Source organism: Lactuca virosa, chromosome 2 (assembly GCF_052849685.1).
Source record: "Lactuca virosa cultivar CGN04683 chromosome 2, Lactuca_virosa_CGN04683_v6, whole genome shotgun sequence".
Taxonomy (NCBI): Eukaryota; Viridiplantae; Streptophyta; class Magnoliopsida; order Asterales; family Asteraceae; genus Lactuca; species Lactuca virosa.
This window is the reverse complement of record NC_136427.1, coordinates 126,474,191-126,489,814: the sequence shown is the minus strand read 5'-3', so window position 1 is coordinate 126,489,814 and position 15,624 is coordinate 126,474,191.

Genomic DNA, 15,624 nt, shown 5'->3' with positions numbered 1-15,624 from the left:
ATATAAGGAATTCACAGTTGTTTGTTTTAATAGTGTTAAATATCACTTTAGATGTTTATTTTGCTATCTTAAGTAACCTAAGTTATTCTTCATGTTGGAAAATATCTTTTGTAATCAATGAAATGATAATACTCTATTACATTGTTGTTTTATTAATTCTTATCTACAACAATTGTTTTTTTATCCTTTGATGTTGTTTGGATATTATTCTTTTTTAACATCATTTTCTGTTGTATTGTATTTGTATATAGTTGAATCAAACAAAAAGGAAGAGATTATCTGTCACAACTAGCATTTTAACTAGGAGATTCTATTTTCATGTAATCATCAACTATTGCAAGACTTGTACTCTAAGTGAATATCATGCTATATGCTAAAATGAAATCATCTATTTGAATACAAACTCATGAGTGAAGTTCAAAACCTATTACAACAAATTCCATATATTCAACTATGGGTTGAAAACCCTAAAAATCCCGGTTCAAGCTTATTATGGACTAGGATCCTCTTATTGGGCCTAATTGACCAATAAACTTTCAATTTGGCTATTTTGGGCCAAGGAAGCCTATTTGGTCTCTAATTGGACCCACATCCATGAAACTAAAGTATTTTGGGTCATGTGGGCCTAGAATAATTCATTTTACCCCTAATGGGCCATGATGGGCCGTGAATGGTTTCATAAGCCCCAATGGGCCGTAAACTATATTAATGGGCTTCATTGGGCTGTGAATCCTCATAAGGGCCCAATGGCCAAAAATCTTCATCTTAGGCCTCATAAATTCGAACTAAGTCAAGAAAGGGCCCAAATTCTTTCATTTCCTTTCCTCTTCCCCATTCTCGGCCCAAGTAAAAAAAAGGAGAAAAACCCAACTTAATCAAACCTTGACACCTCATTAATATCTAGTGGATATCCATGCAAGAGTGCATGTATCCAAGCATGTATCAAATCACCCTCTACTTAAGTCAACTCTCCCTTATCTCACTCTCTAACCCTCGACCTCTCTCCCTATCCAACCTCACTCACATTTCAAATTCAACACTCATTTTCTCAACCATTCAACACTCTTCCACCCGTCTTCTCTCAAGAAAACTTGTGAGTATTAGGTGGGTTCTCAAGAAGATCACCCCAAACTTCATATTGTGGTAAGATCATACAAACTCAAGTTGATATACTTCATTTTAAACTCAATTACTCCTCTTACACACATGTTTTTCGTGAATCATGTTTCCTAGAACCTTCTAAGTTTGAAAATCTCCTCAAGAACACATCTAGGGCCGAGATCTCCTCATTTCCTCACCAAAAACCGAAAACTTCAAAGCAAAGTGAGTTCATACCCCTATTTTCGATTTTTACTTTGTTTTGTGGGAGAATACAAGTTGTTTTGTGTAGATCTATGTGTGTATGCATGATTTTGTGTGTTTTTCTAGTTATATATGTGTTTATGTGGTAAAAACTTCATGAACTTAAAGATCTACTAAAAGAAGATGATATTGATGTAACATAACACTTATTTCAACATATCTCACAAGAAAAAGGTTTAAAATACAGCAAGGATAACTGAATCTAAGAAAAACTTCATGAAAGGGACTAAAAATGACAAAAATGACAAAATATGGGTTGTTTATGTAACTCTCGGCTAGTAAGGGGTTCAAAAGGAAATTTTTGCTAAATAGTGGCTAATCTCGACATTTGAGACCTTATAGGGACCAACAATGTAAATATTTTCATAAGTGGGCCTTATTTGGGCTTCTCACGGTTTTGGGCCCAAGGATTGAAATTTTTGGTCTTTTGTGGGTTAAATTGTCATTTTCAAGAAAGTTGTGTCAAAAAGGTAAATTTTTGATAAAAAGGGTCAAAGTTGCGAAATTATGAACATTTGGGCCAAAAAGATGAAATTTTCTATAAATGGGCCGAAAATGTATATTTTCACAAAAATCAAGCCAAAAATGATATTTTTGACAAAAATGATATTTTTGACAAAAATGAGTTTAAAATGTTATTTTTTACAAAAACTAGCCTTAAAATACAAGTTTTGTCCAAAAGGGGGCCTAAAATGTTATTTTTACTAAAATTGGGCCTTAATTGTAAATTTTGGCTTATTGGGCTAAGAATGTCATTTTTACAAAAAGTGGGCTCTTTATGCTATTTTAGTAAATAATTGAGCTAATACTAGCAAAATAATAACAAACGGGCTAATTTTGTCATTTTCATGTTATTGGGCCTTAGTGGCCCATTTATATGCTTGATAAGTCTTGAATACTATTTATATGTTTATTGGGCCTCATTAACCCATTGACATGCGCGTCGGACCTTGGATACTATTTGTGTGCTATTTGGGCTTGTAAATACCTTACATGTGAAATAGGCCTCAGTCGCTCTCTGATCTGCAAGATCTTCTTGGTGGTATCGTGTATAACTTTCGGTCCTCTTAGCAAAGTGTTTCCTACAAGTTTCTTTGCTAACTGAGTGTCACCGACTTCCCCCCAGCTGAGCAGTGAACGACACTTTCTGCCATAAAGTGCTTCGAAGGATGCAACCTTTATACTGTTGTGATAGTTGTTATTATAAGAAAACTCAACCAAAGGTAGGTGAGTATCATGTTGGGTTTTATATACTATAACACTCCTATGGTGTACATACAACCCTAATGCTTTGGATCTAAGTTTTCTCTAGTTATACATGCAACAAAATTATCCAAAGCATGAAACCTATAACTAGCATACAACTTTGAAGATATACAACATAAAACTAGTTGTAAGAATACCTTTTAGTTGTAGCATGTAGAATTTGGTCTTTCAAGAGCTTAGCACCTCAAGTGTGATGCCTCAAACAAGTCACAAACACCATGAACAAATGGAGGATTATGAGAGAGAGGTCATGAAGCACTAAAATCGGCTAGGGCTCAACTAGGAATCATTCAACCAATTTTAGGTGCATTAGGGGTTACATTTATAGTGTGGAATTCATAGGGTTTCAACTTGTAAACCCTAATTCACTCCTTTGGGCCTAGAATCCAATAATCCATATGATAAGCCCTTTGGACTAACTCTTAGTCCATTCTAATCAACATGGATCATTAGCCCAAACTATATGTATTACTGATTTACCTATTTAGTCCCCGTTAATTTAATTAGCCTCTTTTGATCACTAAATTAATTCCAAATTAATTCTTGATCAATACTAATTAAATAATATGAATTCTCAATTTAATATATTATACTTATAATATATTACTAAATCACAAATAACCTATTTCTCAAATATCCATCCTATCAAATTGTTCTGGTGAAGGCAACCCGAAATGGACCATGCTACTATCGGGTCAAGTACATACCAATTATAGTTATGAGCTTAGACACCTAATCCAATAGTCTCCCACTTGGATAAGTCTAATAAGTATTATTACAAGTACGACTCCAAAACCCGACTAGCAATTGTAGCTCTCAAAAAGCAGCTGTCGAACTCTGACGTGTCCATTAGATAAGGGATTATATATTCCTCCATTCTAGATATCGTATGGAAATGAGACATGGATTATAATCATTCTCTCTCTCTCTCTCTCCATGTTTTGTTTCCCGATTTCCGATTTATGACGACTGACGAACTGAACAAATCAAATCAGTCTAGGCTTGGCCAAACGCTTAGGGTTGTCATCATTAAATCATTGAGGGGCCCACATATATCACTTTTATCCCTCTTAGGATAAAAGGAATGGATAAACTTCGACTCATATGCTTGCTCTATTCACTCATCAAATCCCACACAACAATATGTTTAATAACACCACGTTATTGGTTCGTTTACATATTATCAATGTGCAACCAACTTGTAAACTGCAACTATGTGTCTCTGCTTCAAGAATATAAGATATTATCATCTCACTAATCACTCGTGATAAAAATCCATGAAGTGATTCATATGAGCGTGGGTTTAATCCAATACTCAAATCTTATTACAGGAGTACTCATGAATACTGTAGCAAACTTGTGTTATGTCTAACACTTAGACAATCTACAGACGGATTCATGACAGTCTTGCCTCAATACCTGCTTCCAAAGTATGAGCGACTGTGGATGGTTTGAATAATCTTATTATTCGTGAAGTCAAAACATGCGAAGTGAAACACAAGAATAATCGAATCCAATATGGTCTCAAAACTTTTGAATATAAATAAAACACCTTTTATTTAATCACCATATTGATTACACATTATTCATTGTATAATGTTTCGATTAATCAACTTAATACTTGAATTAAAACAATAGTTATCCCATGCTCCAAGCATGTACACTATATTTACCTATGGTCCCTACTTTGTGAAATAGATCAATTGAAAACATTTCAATGATGCTCATTTCACAATTCCAAATCCTTATTACTTAGTGTAAGAATACTTAATTCTTATGTAGTTGTGATTAATCGAGTATGAGAATCAAATCAGAGTAAAAGATGAACACGAGAAGTAAATAAGGTCTGGTTCAGCTCATATTACTTTCAGAGAACAAGAGTACAAAACTGATAGTAAACATGGGAAAACTCTACTATCAACTCTATGTTCAGCTCCTATTTATAGGAGGGTGAAAGTACAAAAAATACTAAGGCTATACATTACACTTCGTTAAAAAGAAGCCTTAGAAAATACATAGAAAACATACGAAATAGACAAATACACAGACTTCGACATATTACAAGATATTTTGACTCTACAATCTCCCCCTTTGTAATCATGTCGAACTTCTAAATTCGTGAGAATCTGTGCAGCAAAGTGCATCATCCTTCGTATCTCCGAGTACCATGTCATTATCTTCCTTAACTCAACTTTATCTCCGTTATTGTTCTTCTTGAAATTATTCATACGGACAATGAGTTCGTATATTGCGAAGTCGTATATCTTTCTATCTCCGAAGACTGGAATAAAAACCTCTTAGCTTTGCCATTCTTATCTTTTCCAGCAAATACCAATCCAAAAGGCTTTAAGCATATCTACCCATCAGCATATTTCTTCAGTTCAGCTTGAGTCTTCGACAATTCCATAGCAACTTTCACTTCCTTTCCCAATGCTGACGCCAACTCCACATCAGTCAATGCTAGACAATCATAGTAATTGTCTATGAAGATTTTGATATGGGCAAGACCAAGCCTTAATACATCTTTGTCAGTCCCTTGAAGTTGCGAAGCCTCCATGTCTTTCAAAATCAATGCAACTTGAATCAGGTCATTCAAGTTCATTAGAGGAAAATCAGCAACCGAGAAATCACATACTTGATTGTTCGCTCTTACAACATGATACCGAAAATTCTGTATCATATTCCCGAACATTACATCCTTTGTTATATTGACAACCTTCTTGATCTTCACTAAAGACCATATTTCTTCTGGTTCATTTCCAACAACCGCATGAAACCTAAGTTTCATATGGATATAATCATCCTCGTTGTCGAACTTCTCAACTATCTTGTACTGAGCCATGATAAACATCATTTCATTCACTGGAAAATCAAGCTGATTCATATCAGTGTTAGTGATAGAATAGCTTTTCTTAGGCTTTTTCTCAAACACATACATGTGATTGAAAGCAACTCTTGCTTCAATATTCTCATAGCTATACAGCTTCTTTGGATCTCCCTTATCCATACCAGGTGGATCACTTTCACGAAGTCTTAGTATGCTCTGTATCTGCCTTTGCTTCTCCATTTCAGCTTCAATTTCGGCTTCTTCTCTTCCTTTGATTTTTCAACCACAATCACTTTCCCTTTATCTTTTATAGCTTCAGAAACCTTTGGCTTTAAAAAACTTGAACTCCCTCCTTCAGTTGTTGGACCAATTACAATTCCCTTCAGAATGGGTCTTGTTGTTGTCTTGACGACTTCTGTTGTATTCACCTTTGATACTAAAGGTGTTGAGACTTGAGTAGATACAAATTTCGTTAATTCACCAGTGGATACAGTCTTCTCAATCTTTTTCGACTTATCAATCCCTTTTGTAATTTTCGAAGATTTGCCTTCTTGAATTTTCTTTTCTCCCCCTTGCACCCCTGTGACAACAGGAGGGGCACCAGCATGCAACATGTTGGCAAATTTCGAAATTGGAGCAATAGCCTTCTGAATGGCTTGATCCAAACTATGTAACTTCTGAGTTAAAAACTCAGGAGTTAAAAATGAAGTTGGAGCCGGTTTCGACACTAACTCTTTCAGTTCACCAAGTAAAACACCCATCTTGTCGAAATTTTGAGCATCTGCTGTAGCCTTTGTGTCAAACTTGGGAGTTAATGCTTGATACTATTCAACAATCGTTCGGACTGCAGCCGCTATAGTGTCAACATTTGACTTGATTATCGAATAATTGGAATTCAGCTCATTCATCTCTTTTGAGACTTCAACCTTCAGCTCCTCAAGTTTTCGATTGACATCTTCTCGTACTGTCTTGACATCTTTAACAAAAAGAACATGTCGTTCTTTGGCTGTCAAACGAAGATCTTTGATTTCAGAATTAAACGAATCAGTCTGAGCCTTAACCATCAGCTCGTTACTTATTATCCATAACATCCAATTGCTTATACATACGAAGCTCGATAGCCTTCAACATAACATCAACCTCAATTCCCGAAACCAAATTCTTTGCACAAGAATCAGCTTGTGATTGAAGAATAGAGTTGAGCTTCCTGTTTAGAATTTTAAACTACTTACCAGACATCAACATGTGATCTGGTATATCCTCTTCTTCCGAATCAAAATGGAGATCATCAAACGTTCCTCCGACACCTCTGCCATCTGTTTCATCATCGGAATTTGGTTTTGGTGGATCGGTGGATTGTGATGGGAAAAGTGTGGTGAAGGGTTGTTTTAATACTTGATCGAAAGTTGGTGAAGTAATGGTAGTGGAAATGTGTTGAATAAAAGGTGGAAGTGAAACAAAAGTACTTGAAATAGGTTCAGAAGAAGATGTAGTAGGAATACCTTGAGATGATGGATCAACATTCTTCTTAACATGTGCAACCGTATCAGATACGTTTGCAATAATAGGAGAAATTGGAACCTCCTTAGGAACTGATTTGGTTACAACAATTTCGAGTGGAACTATTGTTGTTGTTGAGGAAACAATGGTAGTGGTTTGTGGTAAGGATAGTGGTCGAGAATTCGATCCTAATGGTGTTTCTGGGACAACTTCACTATCAGATGAGTCATCATGAACCACCAGCTTTCGTTCCTTTCTCTTCTTGTGGATATGCTTCGCCACATCCTCATCTCTTCGCTTCTTGGATGATGGTGAAACTGGTGCAGGAATCTCACAACTTTCACTCCTTGTCGGTTAAGCTGAGGTTTGCGAATAGTAGGAGATTGATCTTTTGATGAAGTTTGTTTCTTATAAGTGAAATTCCTTAATCTTTTGAACACACCAGATTTCGAAGGCATCAATTCCTTCGAAGATTCAGGAACAACCATCTCCTTAGGCTTCTCAGTTTCGTTTACAACCTTCTTAGGAGACTTAGACTTAACTTGTTTCTTAGGAGTTTCTTGAACAACAACCTCTTCAGGAACCCTCTTTGACTTCTTTGACTTCTTGGAAGAACCTTGATTACTATTTTCTAACAATACACCAATTACTATTGAGGGATTTACAGTCTTCAAATAAGCCACCGAGACAGAATTTGATGGATCAATCTTCTGAAGCATCCCATCAGGAATTCTAGCAACATTAGGAAAAACCTCTGAATCATCTTCCACTGACTTCAGAGAGTGATACTTCATAAATTCTGCTTTATCTTCATCAACAGGAACTGGAATACCCTCCTTATCATAAGCATACCGAAGGATTAAACTCCAGTATCAAGTACACGAAATCCCCTGTATCACATTAGTATTCTCCACACTCTTCATAAATTCTTTCCACATTTGAGTTGAGAAATCAATAACAAGATCATAGTAAATGCCAGCAACCATGACATATACTTCCATTCTTCCTTTGTCTAATCCAACACTTCTACCAGTCAAGAAACAAAGAAAAATACCAAACAGAAAGTTCCAAATGCTTGGAAGACTTGACTTCTTGAAATCACTCATCTTGGTGAGTGGGGGTTAATGACCCATCTCGTTAAACATGTGAATGACTTGAGCATTGGTAAGAGTCTGGTACGGTGGAGAATTGGGGATTCCAAGAATTTGACAAAACAGTTTCTTGGAAAGAAGAACCTTCTTATCATTCACCAAGTTGAATGTAATCACATCTAGTGCTTTGCTGTATGAAGCAGTTGAACCAACCATTGACAACCAGGACATCGGAACAACAAAGGAGTTGAACATAGCAGTAGCAAGACTTGAATGTTGAAGAGCAACAATCAATATCTTGAGTTCTTATGGATACAACGAAACATCAGCCTCAACTTGATAGTTGGTGCTTTGAATCTTCATGATTGGTTCTTTAGATGAGGCATCATCAGTGGTGTTGGTGGGATCAGCAGCCATTGATTAGGGTTTTGAGAAATTCTTGAAGAACAGAGAAATTTAGGGCTTTTTGATCGTCTGAGAATTTGAACGCGTAATTTTAAAAGGAGATAATAATTTCCTTTTATATGTAACTCCAATGGAATTCCAATCGGTTTCATTAAGAGTAACCCATGTCTGTCCTTAAAAGTCGCAACACTAGCCGTTATGAGCACCACGTAAGAAAAAGTACCTTGAAAATCGGACCACGTTGCCAAACCGTCACATCAAACTATTCGTGAGTACCAAGTGGATAAGATCGAAAACCTTCGGCATGGAGGTTAGGCTCTTTCGTCTTTGGGATTAGAGATGAAGTCATATGCCAGACTGTCGAAATCATCAGCCTGAGTTGGTAATACTTAGAACCTCAAGGATTTCGTGAGTGCAGTGTGCCAATAGAATAAGATAAGAAGCAAACTAACGAAAATTTGGGATCTGTGATGTCGAAAAATAAAATTTCGACACAAAGGCAGTTAAACCCCGGGCAAAGGTTGCTTCGTTAATTATCAAGAGAGATAATCAACAGCTTGTATATGTTCCTGTGAATTTCAATCGAATACTTGTAGAGAAGTATCAAATGACTTCTTTTTCAAGGTTTCGTGGGTGGCTTAAAAATTTCGTTACATATCAACCTAAACATAAGGTGAGTAATTGTAACAAAATTACTTGTTTGACCAGTGTAGTCAGTAACAAGTATGATTTGATTGAAATATTTGAACTGACTTTAAATTTCAAATAAAACTTACATGGAAATCATATTCAGGAAAATTTTTTGAACTGGATCCTGTTGGGTAACAAATATCGTGGGTTTCGACTATTTGATCAGATCACGCAAAAGAATTGAATATGATTTGGAGTTTCGAAAGTTGGTACTGAAACAAATGTTTCGTTAAATCTGGAACATAGTTCCCCGTCAATTCCTTAAATGATTTCGATAATGTGGGTTTCACTTTCATCACGGTCTCATGATGTTAGATCATTAACACAGAAGTCTGATATGTCTAAGTCATGATTGGTTGGATCAATGTCCTCTTGGACATACGTCATTGTGTGTGAAATGTGTTAGAAGTTTGAGACGAAAAAGGTTGTTTCACGAATTCAAATGTACCTTTGTTATGCTTGGACCAAACAGAAAACTCTGAACTCATTTGAGAAGAGTTAGGTAGCTCAGTAGACTAATGTGAATTCAAGCCTGATTGGGAAGAAATTTTCGAAATGAAAAATTTCATTAAGGCTTTCGAAATCACACATTGAGTCAATGGAGGCTTGGGTCGACATGCTGCAGCATGCTTCTAGGGACATTCTAACTAGTACAAAGTTGTCGAAAATTTACTTTACCCTAGAAATGCAAGCATGACCCTTGTAAAACTTCCTTTGAATCTGCACTAAGAAAGAAAAGACAAAGCACAAAATAACAAAAATGTTTTTGGTCTTTTATGTTTTTGAGAAGAAAGAAAATATTTTTGTGTTTTTAAGTTTTTCGAAAATTAAAACAAATAACAAAAGAAAATCTTTTTGATATTTTTGATTTTTCGAAAAGAATACAAAATAACGAAAATATTTTTGGTTTTTCCAATTTTTTCAAAATGAAATACAAACGAAAATTTAAGATGTATCAAACTAACGGAACTTTTCTTTCCCAAGTGTCGAAAGCGAAGTGTATCGAAGCGATGAATATGAACAGTAACCTCTGAATGGTTAATACTATACGCCTCTGAACCATTCAATAATGCCTCTGAATCGACACTTTTTCATCTTCTTTCTTTGTGATTCTTTCAAAAGTAGTCATGGAACCGAACTTGCTACAATCATTCCCAATCCTGTCAAAATTCGAACAAATGATTTTTCGTCCAATGCTTTTGTAAAAATAGTGTTCCATCCTCCTTGGGCTCGAATTGTTTTTCCGTTCCTTGCAGGAATTCTCCTGCCTTGTTTTCTTCCTTAAGTTCCTCTAGTAGTGCCTCTTTGATTTGGGCAGAAAGGTTTGACTAAATCGTCAAGATGAGTGCTTTCACTCTACGATGTTTTAATCGCTCCTTTCTACTTAAGGCATCGACTACACAACATGTGTTTCAATTTCTGAAACACAAATTGTTGCTTTTCTTCCCATTTGAACCTTGTGACCATCTACATTAGTGCTATGAGAGATTTAGATATTTTGGAGAAGTTCTCTTTAAATCTACGATAGTAGCATGCCAATCCTAGAAATTGGCGCACCTCATTCGGCGTGTTAGTTGCTTCCTAATTCTTTATTGCCTTGATTTTGGAAGTGTCTACATGAATGCCCTTGTTGCTGACCTCATGCCCGAAAAAACATACTTCTCTGATCCAACACTCACACTTTGAGAATTTTGCGCATAGTTTCTCTTTTCTTAGCAATTCAAGAATGATTCGTAGGTGTTGGCCATGTTTTTCTTCTGATTGTGAGTATATCAATATGTCGTCGATGAAACGATCACATATTTGTCGAAGTATGGATTACAAACACGGTTCATCAGGTCCATGAAGACTGCTAGGGCGTTGGTTAGTATGAAAGTCATAACCAGGAACTCGGACCATAGCGAGTTATGAGCGCTGTCTTCAGGATATCTTCCTCTTGTACATGAAGTTGATGATATCATGACCTTAAATTGATCTTTGAGTAAAAGTTGGATCCTTGTAACTGGTCGAATATATCATCTATTCTTAGGATCATATATTTATCTTGATTGTTAGCTTGTTTAACTCTCGATAGTTGATGCACATCTTGAAGGTTCCATCCTTCTTCTTAACGACTAGCACCAGGGCTCCCCAAGGTGAGAAACTTGGTCTAATGAAGCCGTTATCGAGAAGTTCTTGGAGTTGACTGGATAATTCTTGCATTTTTAGGGAGCTAATATGTAGGGTGATTTTACTACTGGAGCTGCCCCTGGGATCAGGTTAATTGGCTACTGGACCCCATACATATAATACCTCAAAATCTTGAGAATAAAAACTATAGCCTCCAACTTCAAATCATGCGTAGGGTAGTTCGACTCCTGAGGCTTCAACTGTCTCGAAGCGTATGTAATCACATGACCCCTATGCATTAGCACTGCTCCCAAACCCAAAATTGATGCATCACAATAAACCACAAAATCATCCATGCCCTCAGGAAGAGTGAGAATCGGAACCAGCACAACCTTTGCCTCAAAGTCTCAAAAGTTGCTTGCTGGTCAGGCCCCCACCAGAATGTAACATTCTTCTTCGTCAAGGGAGTCAATGGTACAACAATCTTGTAGAAATCCTGAATAAATTTCCAATAGTAGTCCACTAGACCAATAAAACTCTGAATCTTAGATGGTGTCTTTAGAACCTCCCACTACATCACCGCATCAATCTTGGCTGGATCGATCAATATACCTCTATGGTTGATTATGTGCCCCAAAAAACGCACATCGCGCAACCAAAAATCATATTTGGAGAATTTGGCAAGAGCCTCTCCCTCCTCAAGGTCTCTAAAACCTCCCATAAATGCTCCTCGTGCTGCTCCTTGGTCTTAAAATATACCAAAAAATCATCAATGAACACTATCACGGACCGATCCAACATCGACCTGCATACCCGGTTTATAAGATCCATGAACACTACAGGTGCATTGGTGAGACCAATTGGCATCAACATAAACTCGTAATGACCATAACGATTACTAAAGGCCATTTTCTGCACATGCTTATATATGACCTTCATCTGATGGTATCCCGACCGCAAGTCAATCTTCTAAAACAAAGACACATCCTGAAGCTAATCAAACAAATCATCAATCCTTGGGAGTGGGTAACGGTTCTTCATCGTTAACTTATTCAAATCCCCGTATTCAATGCACATCCTACGTGAATCGTCCTTCTTTTTCACAAATAGGATTGGTGCTCCCCATGGCGAACTATTCAGCCTGATAATTCCCTTGTCTAGCAGCTTCTGATGTCACACCTGCGACAGACGGTAGAAATGCTAGGCTGTGCGACGTTTAGGGATGTTGGATCCGAAGACAAGCATATTCAACAATACATGTAAATATAACATAAATACATATTTTATTCATTATTAAAAAAGTTACGTTGTTTGATTTCCAAGCACTCCCTAAACATAAACTAAATAACAGGAAAACAAAATTGTTGGGTCAAAATTATGGTTTATACTTTACTTTTCTAAGAAAATGTATTTTTGTAAACCCATTTACAGCCCATGTTTCTCATGTCTACTATATATAGGGTGAGGAGTGCATAATTGTAGTAAGACTAGAGGAGCTTAAGTGTGTACATTTGAAGGTGTTCTAGAGAGAGAGAAAAGAGAGTGTGTGTTAGTGTGTGTGAATCTTGTATCCGGATCTTCATTCATATCAATACATACAAGATTCATCATCATCTTCTTCTACTTCTCTTCTTTTTGATCTGACATCATGCAATTGATTGGGATTCCGCACCATCAATTGGATCTGATTGATACACAAGCATATTAGGGACTTACAAGTGGTATCAGAGCAAAACCGGTGTCAAAGCTTCATTCAATCGAGTTTTCGGCTGTTTAAATTGACATTCTTTACTGTTCGAGATTGGTTATGGTGTTTTCGTTGTTAAAGGGATTGAATCTACTCCAAAAACGCACTTTCTGGGAGTTTACTGCCTAGAGATTACGGCCGTAAACCCAGCTTACGACCGTAAACTCAAGAACATTCATCAACCGTAAATTGTGTTCTTGGACCGTAAACTTAACATCTTCATTAACCGTAAACTAATCTTCAATAACCGTAAATAGTTAGAACGTAATCACCCCGACCGTAAACACCCGACCGTAAACACCCGACCGTAAACTCAGTTTACGGCCGTAAACACATCAACCGTAAACTCATTTATGATATTATTTTTCTTTAATTTCTGATGGAATCTCAAAGTCAAACCCATTTTCACGAACTTGATACTGTCATGGGCACAACTACGCGTATTCCAAGACTGATGTCTGCAGATGGTTTTCCTGAGTGGAAATACCGGATTGAAAAGTACATTAAAATGAAAGACTTTAAAGTCTGGAGAGGCATCATCAAGGGTCCTGTTCGAATCACTATGACGGTTGGAGGACAAGTGATTGACAAAGTTGTTGAGAACTACACAGATGAAGAGTTTGGGAAAGTTGAAGAGCATGAAAGGGCTTTAGCCACTCTTGTTGGATTAATGTCTAAGTCCATAACTATAATTGGTAAGACTTGACCCGACCCGGCACGGTCCATTTGGGTTGCATGGCATCATGCATTTGGATAGACTATAATGAGAGAAATAACACTTAAGGTTGGTTAATATATTATAAGTTCTAATATATTAATAAGGTTATTTAATTAGTATTGATCAAGAATTAATTTGGAATTAATTAAGTGATCAAAAGGAGACTAATTAAATATATGGGTTGATTGTGTAAATCATTCATTCATATATATGTGGGCTTGTGATCCAAGATTCCTTATGTTGGACTAAGTCCATGGGGTGACCCATGGATACTCCATGGAGGTTAAAATCCATGGAGCATAAGGAATGGGTAAAGTTATGATTTACATGGTGTAACCCTAATAGCCACCATATAAAAGAATCCCATGGCTCAAGAAATCGTGCACTAATGTGTGAGTGTGAGGGCTAGACGATTTCAAGGAGTGTTCAAGTTTCTCTCAAGTTATTCCAAGTGTATTTGGTGTTGTGTGAACCATTTGAGGTGTCACACTTGGGGCACTAGGCACTCAAGCTTCATGAAGACATTCTACATCAAAGAGGTATGTATTCTATCTTGTTATATTTATTATTTTGTATGCTAGATTAGGATAATACCTTGGTTGTTCATAATTGTATGTATAATAGAGAAAACATAGATCCAAGGTATTTAGGGTTGCATGTACACTTAGGAGTGTTATAATGCTCATAACCCAACAGTGGTATCAGAGCCTAGGCTTGTTTTCTTGTTATACTTGCAAAAGTAGCTGAAAAAATCGAGTTGGATGCATATATTCGATTGTTTTGGCTGGAATTGGACTAGGAACATTACCCTAAGATGTTTTTGGACTTATAAACTTGTTTTTGATGTGGTAATGTTCATGCTAATCCAATTTCTAAGATAATTGTCATAATTTCAAGATTTGTATTAGTTTGTATGTTCATGCTAATTTCTTGAAGATTGATGATTTGAATTATCTTGTTCTTATGAGGTTCTTAGATTAATAGAAAAGTTGTGTGAAATAGTTGTTTTCAATCCATTTTAATCTAAGAGTTGATTCCAAAGTGTGTTTTTGTAACTTGTCCTCAAGTTATATGAAAAGTCACATTTAAGAATCATAAAACTCATAAAAGTTGGCAAAGGTTACAAAATGAAGAGTCTAGTTCTAATTAAATGGTTTTATGACTCCATAACTTGTCCTCAAGTTATGGAGGTTCAAGAGTCTCTTCATTAAATTAAAAAAAAAAGTGTAACCTTAATTAGTTCCATAAGTTACAATAAAAAAGTTATTTTTTTTATTAATTAGTTTAAAGTAGTTTTAATTAAAACTACTTTAAACTCAAAAGTTATGGAATTAATTAGTTTTGAATAGTTTCAAAACTTGCCCTCAAGTTTTGGAATTTGAAAAGTTTTCACTTATGAATACTTTAATTCCAAGTTAGCCCTTAGAATTTTAAAAGTTAAAATTCAACCCTTATACTTTATAATATTATAAGTTAATAATATTTATATATATGTATAAGAGTAAAGTCAGTCTTACCGTTAGTAGGCCTCATTCACGAAGCCGGTCTATAAGGGGGGGTATAAGGTTACTGCCTATAAAATGGCAGTTTAATGGGTGTCCACTCTCACCCACCGTTTCCTTGACTGGTGGAGGGTCGTTAGCCGAACGGGTAGGACAAAGACTATAATTCTCCTTTCATTAAAAAGTATTAATGATAAATACTAAGTAACTAAACTCTTATTAATACCCAATCTTAGTTACTTAGGAAAATGTGAATTTGGTGCTAACCCATGAAATTACACTTTGCACTTTGCTTAAGTCGTTAGTGGAGCGTGTGTGGTTAACCGGCACACTAACCTAGACTTAACAAGGTAGGCAAAGGGTAACTTAATATTTATCATAGTATCGGTGGAGCGTGTGTGGTTAAC